The sequence below is a fragment of the Corvus moneduloides genome, chromosome 15 (genome assembly GCF_009650955.1).
Source record: "Corvus moneduloides isolate bCorMon1 chromosome 15, bCorMon1.pri, whole genome shotgun sequence".
Lineage (NCBI taxonomy): Eukaryota > Metazoa > Chordata > Aves > Passeriformes > Corvidae > Corvus > Corvus moneduloides.
Genome location: NC_045490.1, coordinates 16,494,563 through 16,502,837, shown reverse-complemented (window position 1 = coordinate 16,502,837; position 8,275 = coordinate 16,494,563).

Here is an 8,275-nt window from a genome sequence, read left to right as displayed (position 1 = left end):
GGAAGAAATTATTTAAATTAGTTACATGACATGCTATATTCTTGGGCGAGAGAAAAACAGGATACACAGCTACCCCTGCTCTGTCTGAAGAACTCAGCCAGCACCCGAAGTGTGTCCCGAATGAAACCTGCTGGCTGACGGGAGGTGTGAGAGACATTCGAGAGCCCTTTCCAGGGCACCGAGCAGAGTCTGCGCTTCCCTGGATGTGGGCAGTGAAGCACACACACACCCATCGTTCCCCAGCCTTGTCTGCCCCAGCCATGCTGCTCTCCTCACACAGAATCATTTAAGTTGGAAAGGCCCTCTAAGATCATTGAATTCAATCATTCCTCCAGCACTGTCAAGGCCACCATTAAATCAGGTCCCCAAGTGCCATATCTACATGTCTGTTAAACCCCTCCAAGGATGGTGACCCCACCATTGCTGTGGGCAGCCTGTTGCAGTGCCTGAACACCCTTTTGGTGAAGAGATTTCCCCCAATATCCAACCTAAACCTCCCCCAGTGCAACTTGAAACCATTCCCTCTCATCCTGTCACTTGTTACCTGGGAGAAGAGGCCAACTCCCACCTTGCTACATCTCCTTTCAGGGAGCTGTAGAGGAAGAAGGTCCCCCCTGAGCTTCCTTTTCTCCAGGCTGAGCCCCCCGAGCTCCCTCAGCTGCTGCTCATCAGATTTGTGCTTCAGACCCTTCCCCAGCTCCGTTCCCTTCTCTGGACATGCTGCAGCACCCCAACATCTGGCAGAGCCTCCCAGGAGGCAGTTTGCTCCGCAGAATGGGAAAAAACCAACCAACCGACCAACAAACCAACCAACTCCTCTGGATCATTTTATGCCACACTTGTGGGTCCAAGTGGCTCATGCAAAGGGTGTGAGGAAGTGGAGGGCTGGCATGGAGAGGCTGGGGGAAGGCACTGCCCACGTGGGCACGAGCTGGGGCTGCTGCTCCACTGCCCTGGAGCTGCAGACAATTCCTTCCCACGCAGTCTCCTCACCCTACGATGTCCTTTCCATATGCCTTTGGAAATGATACTGCCCAGCCAGGACCTTGCAGCAGGCACAATATACACTGTTCTGCTGAGCAACACTGGACTGGTCCTGGTCCTTGACTCCAGTGCCAGCAGGCACACACTGTTGTCCTGTTAAACATTAATTGGGAAAGCAGCTTGAAAAGCATTGCTTGGCTTCATTAAAATCTTCAAACATCACTTGATACTTACATATCCTTATTAGCAGTTTGCATATACTTCAAATACTAACGCAGGCCAGGCTTTATTGCTCTTAGTGCCCCTCCAGCAGAAATTATACATTAATTTCTAGGTGCAGCTGTCTTTACCCTGGGCTGGTAGGGAATGCTGTACAATAAACTGGGACTTAGCTCCTACAAAGAGAGGACAAGCCAGCTCTCCCCTGGAAAAAGGAGAGGCAGGACACTGAGTGAGGACATGTGGAAGGTACATTCACCCAATTTCCATCAGGTGTGTTAGCACATCCCCGGAAGGCACCTGAGAGGTGTGGGAGAACCCTGGAGGCGTTACACATGTTGACCTGATGGGCTCACATGAGCTCCCACGCAGGCTTCGCTGCGATGTGTGGTGTGGCTGCAGCGGAGGGCGGGGAACTCCTGAGATACAGGAATGGAGCTGTTTGAACATGGTGTCTGAGATGGTGAAGGACAGACCAGGTCTCGCACCCTTTGCACTTCTGCTGGTGTCTTTTCCCCCTTGCTTTCTCCTGTTCCCTGGCATGACCCACCATTATTAGCAGATGTGGGAAGGGAGGTGTGAATCCTCTTTATTGGGAAGCCTGTGCTGCCTGGAAACTCTGGTTTAGCAATATTTATCTCCCCCCAGCCCTCCCTGTGCCTGGCAAACTCAGCGGCTCCATAATCAAAGCTTTTGTCTTTGTTGTTTACTTTTTTCTTTCTGATTGCCTGAACAGCAGCAGCCAGAGGCAAGGAGTTGACCTTGCCAAGGACGAGGGCAGGAGCTGGACCTAGACAGCAGGACAGGCTGTGGAGAGCAGGTGAACAGGAACAGGAGAGTGCAAGGCCATTGCAGTGGCTGTTTGCCCCTATTCCTGTTGGTTTCACACCTCTTTCCACATAGTGGTTTGGTAAAGCCCATTGCAAAAGCCTTGTGAAACACCCCACTGTCTTTGCAAGAGGGTTCTGTGAGACTACAGGTTGCAGGCAGGGCCGGCTTTGTTGGTGATTGATTTTGGTGGAGGTGTCTACAGGGCAGAAGGGACCGGGGAGGAGATGTCCTTGTCTCTGTGACAGTGCCGGCTGAAGAGATCCTGCTCCATCCCCAGACTGCCACCAGCCTGTGCCTTCCTTCCTGCTTCATGCCAGTGCCTCCACAAAAATACCATTTAGGACCTTGTGAGCAGATCCAGGATCAATGTAACACCTCAAAAGGAAAATGCTGCCCAGGAGGATAAAGTGCCTGGATCTGCACTCTCTGTGCTGAAATCCCAAGCCCTGACTGGGACAAAGGTCTTTCTTACCCATCACCTTCAATATTGGGAAGTTTTCCTGACTTGCTTGGTCAAAATTCGTGTCTTGAAAGTTCAGATCTGCAGTTGCTGTCAGTGACACACGTGGTTTTGGAAGCAGGTGTTGGTCTGCCCTGCAAGGAGCTGTGCCTGGGTGCCTGATCCAACTCGAATGAGTGCTGCTGGATCTGGGAGCCGATGGGGCTGGTGCTCCTGCTGGCAAACCATGGTCTATGAGCTGCGAAGCAGGAGCAAGCCTAGGCTGCAGAACCCATGTGTGAACGGGTCACTGCTGTCCTGGCTGGTCCAGCCCCAGTCACAGCCTCCAGGCATGGAGTTGCTGAACAGATTCAATATCCTTTCACATCTGTCCAGCCTCATCTGGGTGAACCTATGTGGCTACAAATATGCAGCTAGCAAGAATTTCTCTTGCTTCTGTCCAGTCCCGTGAGATATTTTTCTCTCTCACGGAACATATTAGCAGAGTTCTATAAACTACGAACACCTGCGACCTTGCAAAGCTTTGTTTATGGTACAGTAAAAAAATATTTTGACAATGGATGTTTTAGGATTTTAGCCAATCACACCAAGGGATGGCTGATCCTTTGACCAATTAGACTATGAAGAAAAAAGTCGATAAAAGAGTTGTAAAATAATTAAATAAATGAATCTTTCTACACAATTCCTGCCTGTTGGATCTCTCTTCTCCTCCCTACCACTGTGGGACACCGTGATAAACCTAAGCCCTGCACTCTGAAAACTGTTTCTGTCAGGGAGGTTGTTCTTCTGTCCTCACTCAGGATGGGTTCTGGTGTGCCTCCCACTGACTCACAAAATCCTCCAAGTGCTCCTGGTCTCAGCTCTCCTGTCTGTGGGTGAAATGGAGTGTTGCTGGCAGCATCTCCCTCTCTGCCCTCCCCTCTTCACATGGCTCGCTGTGCCCCAGCCCTGTGCAGGATGGTCCTGAAGCTGCTCTGCTCTTCTGCTCAAAGGTCCCAGGGCTTTGGTGCTGGGTCATTCTGAAGGCTTGGGTTTCTGCTCTCCATAACACTCGGTGTCCTTTGATCTCTGCCTGCTTCATCCTTATCGCTCACTCCCACTTAGTAAAGTAAGATTTATGCTGGTAGATAAGATAGGAAGGCAGTTACATTTGGGTACGGGAAAACAAAACATCATCAAGAGCCAGGCTGACCATGAATGGAAAGAGAACAGATCACCTGGCAAGGTCCAAGGCTCAAGGACCCCCTTAGGAAGGTGCCTGCTACAGGGGAAGCTGGAGTCATAGCTCTCCTCCTGCTATACCAGGCTAAGAGAGGCTTGGGATGTGTCTCAAATCCACGGATGCTCCCTGCACTCCAGTGTGGCTGGCAGAACTGGGATGTGCTCTATTGAATTTATAGCTGTTGGTGCTGTTTAGCTGGTACTGAGCAGGCTCCTGTGCTTGCCATGGGGATCACTTTCCTGACTGTATATTACAGTCTAGTGCTCATTAGTGGCTGCTTTTTGCTTTCTCTGCTGCTGTAGTGCTTATCACCTCCCTGGATCATGCCTGGAAACACTTTGATAACAGCCATGGCGATGGGCCTGGGCTGGCACGTGGCCAGGGCAGTGCTGCTGTGTCTGTGCTGGACAGGCTGGAACTCCAGTCTGAACCTGAGCTGAAGAGACTGAGATGTGTGAATGAGTCCACAGTGGAGCACAGATCCACCTGCAGGCCGTGGAGGAGCCCACGCCAGAGCAGGGGGATGCCTGAAGGGGCCTGTGCTGGAGCAGGTTTGCTGCAGGTCCTGTGACCCCGTGGGAGATCCAAGCTGGAGCAGCTGGTGAAGAACTGCAGCCCGTGGGAAGGACCCACGAGGGGAATTGGAGGAATTCAGGATGGGCTGTCTGCCGTGGGTCAGACCCCAGGCTGGAGCAGGGGCAGCAAAGATTCCCTGCAGCCCGTGGGGCAGCCCATGGTGGGGCAGCTGTGTCCTGCAGCCCGGGGAGGACGAGGATGTGACCCCACACTAATGGGGAGTCTGGCAGGAGCCTCTTGGTGCAGCCAGGCTGGGGACAAAGGCAGGAGTTCAGTGCAATGTTAAATCAGGTAATGTGGCCCAAAAGGACCAGGGATGGAGATTGTGATGGATCTGTAAATTGTTGTAAGCCACAATTTGAGTTGTTTCAGGAATTTGCGTTTCAGGAATTACTATGACAGGCACCATTCGACCCAGTGCAGGAAGAGCCTCCCAAGAAGCAGTTGCAAGGCAGCAGTGACCTGACCTGAGCTGCCTTTGGTGCCCAATAACCCCCCCCACACAGCCCCTCTGCTGTCCTGAGTGACCACCAGAACAGATGGAGCTCAAAGTCATGGACTAGATGAATTCAACAGACATTTTGTTGATGCTTTATAAACATTTTCTGGAGTGGTCCACAGACTAAGGGAACGATATCTGTGTGTTATATCAAAGAAGGGGAAGGGGGGTGGTGGGTATTGAAGTTGTATTGAATAGTGTGGGACCTGGACTGGTGTAAATGGTATGGAATATGAGGTGGAATGTGCTGGGTTTGGCTGCGGTAGAGTTACTTTTCTTCCCAGTGGCTGCTCTGCGCTGTATTTTGGATTTGTGCTGAACACGGGGTTGATAATATAGAGATATTTTTGTTACTGCTGAGCAGAGCTGGCACAGAGCCAAGGCTTTTTCTGCTTCTCACACTGCTATGCTGCCAAGGAAGTTGGGTGTGTGGTGGTGGTGGGGAGGAGACACAGCCAGGATAGGTGATCCCAACTGACCAAAGGGATATTCCACAGCATCAGTGCTTGGGGTAGCTTGGGGTGGCCTGGGGGACCACTGCAGAGGGGGATGTGCATGGAGGATGTGTCCATGTGGATGCAGTGCTCCACAGGCAGCTCTGGGGAGGGGAGGTGGTGCAGGATGAGGCTGAGCACAGGAGGCTTCAGCAGGGGTTTCACCAGGGTCCTGCATGATGGCTGGAAAGGGGCACAGATGAGGTTGCACAGAGGGAATTATGTCTTAGTGTTTGCAGCTTCCTGCTGCCAGTAGGCAAACCACCACCCTGACAGGAACTTACAGGAGAGATGGGGCAAGACTATTTACAAGAGCATGTAGTGACAAGACAAGGAGGAATGGGTTCAGATTCAAAGAGATTAGGTTTAGATTAGATATTAGGACAATATTCTTCTCTGTGAGGGTGGGGAGACCCTGGTGCAGGGTGCCCAGAGAAGCTGTGGCTGCTCCATCCCTGGAAATGTCCAAGGCCAGGTTGGACGGGGCCTGGAGCAGCCTGGGATAGTGGAAGGTGTCCCTGCCCATGGCAGGGGGTTGGAACTGGCTGATCTCCAAGGACCCCTTCCAGCCCAAACCACTCTGTGATTTTGTGACCCTTCAGAGCAGACAGCTGCAGGTGTCCTGTGGTACCCAGGAGCCCTTGGCTGCTGCAAAGCAGATGGAAGAGCGCTAGAGAGAAGGCTGAAATCACTCTAGGATGTAGCTTAAGTAGCAGCTCAGCTTTGCATCTGCGGCTCCAGTCCTGTGGCTCCAGAGCCAGGTGGGCTCTGGAGTTTAGACTTCCCAAGAAGGAATTTGGATGTGCAGTCCTGACAGCAGCCCACAGCTGCAGGACCCCTGTGCCCTGCGGGGACAGGTGAGGGGACAGTTGTGTTTGGCAGCAATGCACTGGCACCCTCTAATGACACAGCCATGAATATTCGGGGGGGCCTGGGTAGCTCCTGCAGCCCGTCCTGCCGTGCTGCTGCTGCCTGCTGCTCTGCTCACAGCTATTCTGGAGCCTTCAGCGGGGCAGGGCCCCAAGCTGGGCTCCCCCTTCTCCACCTGCTCTGCTCCAAATCCACACCTCAGCTGCCCCTTGGTGCCGCAGTTTCCCGGAGTGCAAACATCAGGGAGACAGCAGGGAGGGTTTGTGGCCGTGCATTGCTCTGCCAGGTGAGCTGCCAGCGAGCACTCTGTTCCCATCCCTCAGCCCCAGGAGCAGAGCCAGCTGTGGTTGCCTCTACACCACTGCAACAGGAGGGCTGGTGAGCCTATGGCTGGGTCCTGTAACCCCAGTTTTGGCCACACTGCCCAGGCTGCCTCAGGAAGCCCCTTTCCTCCCATTTGTCCTGCATCAGAACACTGGCACAGTTAGCCAGCTTGGTTACATGGGCTCCAATCTCTCCCTTCCAGCCCACTCTGTGGCAAAGCCAGAGAATGTGTCACTGAATTGGGATCACAGAATTGTGGAATGGTTTGGATTGAAAGTAGCATTAAAGCTCATCTCGTTCCACCCTCCTGCCACGGCAGGAACACCTTCCACTAGACCAGGTTGCTCCAAGCCCTGTCCTATGTGACCTTGAACACTTCCAGGGACGGGGCAACCACAGCTTCTCTGGGCCTGACCATCCTCACAGGGGAGAATTTTTTCCCAATATCTAACCTAAATCACTCCTCTCTTAGTTTTAAAACTATTCCCCCATGTCCTATCACTCTGTTCCTGTGAAAAAGGTCACTCTCCTTCTTCTTTATAAACCCCTTTAAGTACTGGAAGGTGACAATGAGGCCTCAGCTCGCTCAACTTCATCCCAAATGATGCTGAACCTGATGAGAACTTGAGCTGCACAGTTGTCTTCTTGGTAAGATAGTGCCATGGCCAACAGTCTGGGTGCCCAGAGTGGGCTTCAGACATGCACAGCAGGGCACTGTGTCCTGTATGGAAGCTCAAGGGAGGGGAGGCTCCTCTCCAGCTGCCCCAGCCCCACCGAGACCCTGCTGTCTGACTCTGGGAGCCCAATGGGGTTCAATTTGCTCAGCAAGGATGGTTTGGCCATGCTCAACCATCTGGCAGGACCTGATGGCAGAGCCTGCCACGATGGCAGGCAGCAGCTCTCTTGGTACGGAGTGGGCAAACACAGTCAGCTCTTCCCTGGATGTTGTGTTGGTTGACAAAAGGCTTTGGTGCCCTGGAACTGAGTTGGGCCATGGAGGGTAGCAGGACAGTGCCAGCGCTGTCCTGCCAAACTCATGGCCAAAGTCAGCATTTCCTACCTCAACTGGGAGAAAGGGAAAAAAGCTGGGGAACGGCCCTAGCAAAACCAGGATTGTGGATCCTTGTGCAAACAGGCCAACATGACCTTGAGCAGTGAATCAACAGCCTGAGCAGGCCAGGGCCAAGAGCTCCCAGGGAAGCCTTTGTCTCCTCTGACAGACATGAGGACTGAGCTCTGGTCCATGTCCCAGGGCATCCCTCCTCTCCTGCGGGAGCTGCCCAGCACTATCAGCCCCCCAGGAGATGTGCACAGAAACCTCTCCCCTCGAGAGTGGGTGGCTGTGGGGAGGCTGGGCAGGGCTTTGGGGACTCTGTACAAACAGGAGCAGAGGGGTAGGATGGGATGGGAATGGGGATGAGATAGGAACAGAATGGGTGTGGGCTGGGGTTAGGGATAGGGATAAGGAGGAGGATGTGAGAAGAGTGGAGTGGGATGGGAATGGGGATGAAAGGGATGGGATGGGGATTGAGGTGGGGTTAGATGGGGTAGGGAAAGGGATGAGATAAAGATGGGGAGTGGGATCAGGATGGGGAGGAAAGGGGGAGGGGGAGGGATAGAGGTGGGGAGGGGAAGGAATAGGGCTGAGATAGAGCTGATAGGTAGGGTTGAGGAATGGGGCTGTGATAGAGCTGGGGAGAAGAAGGGGATGGGAAAGGGGAAAGGAGAGAATCAGCTCTTGTTCAGAGAGCACACGTTCAGGCAGCAGCTCGCACTAGCTCAGCCACATTGGCCAC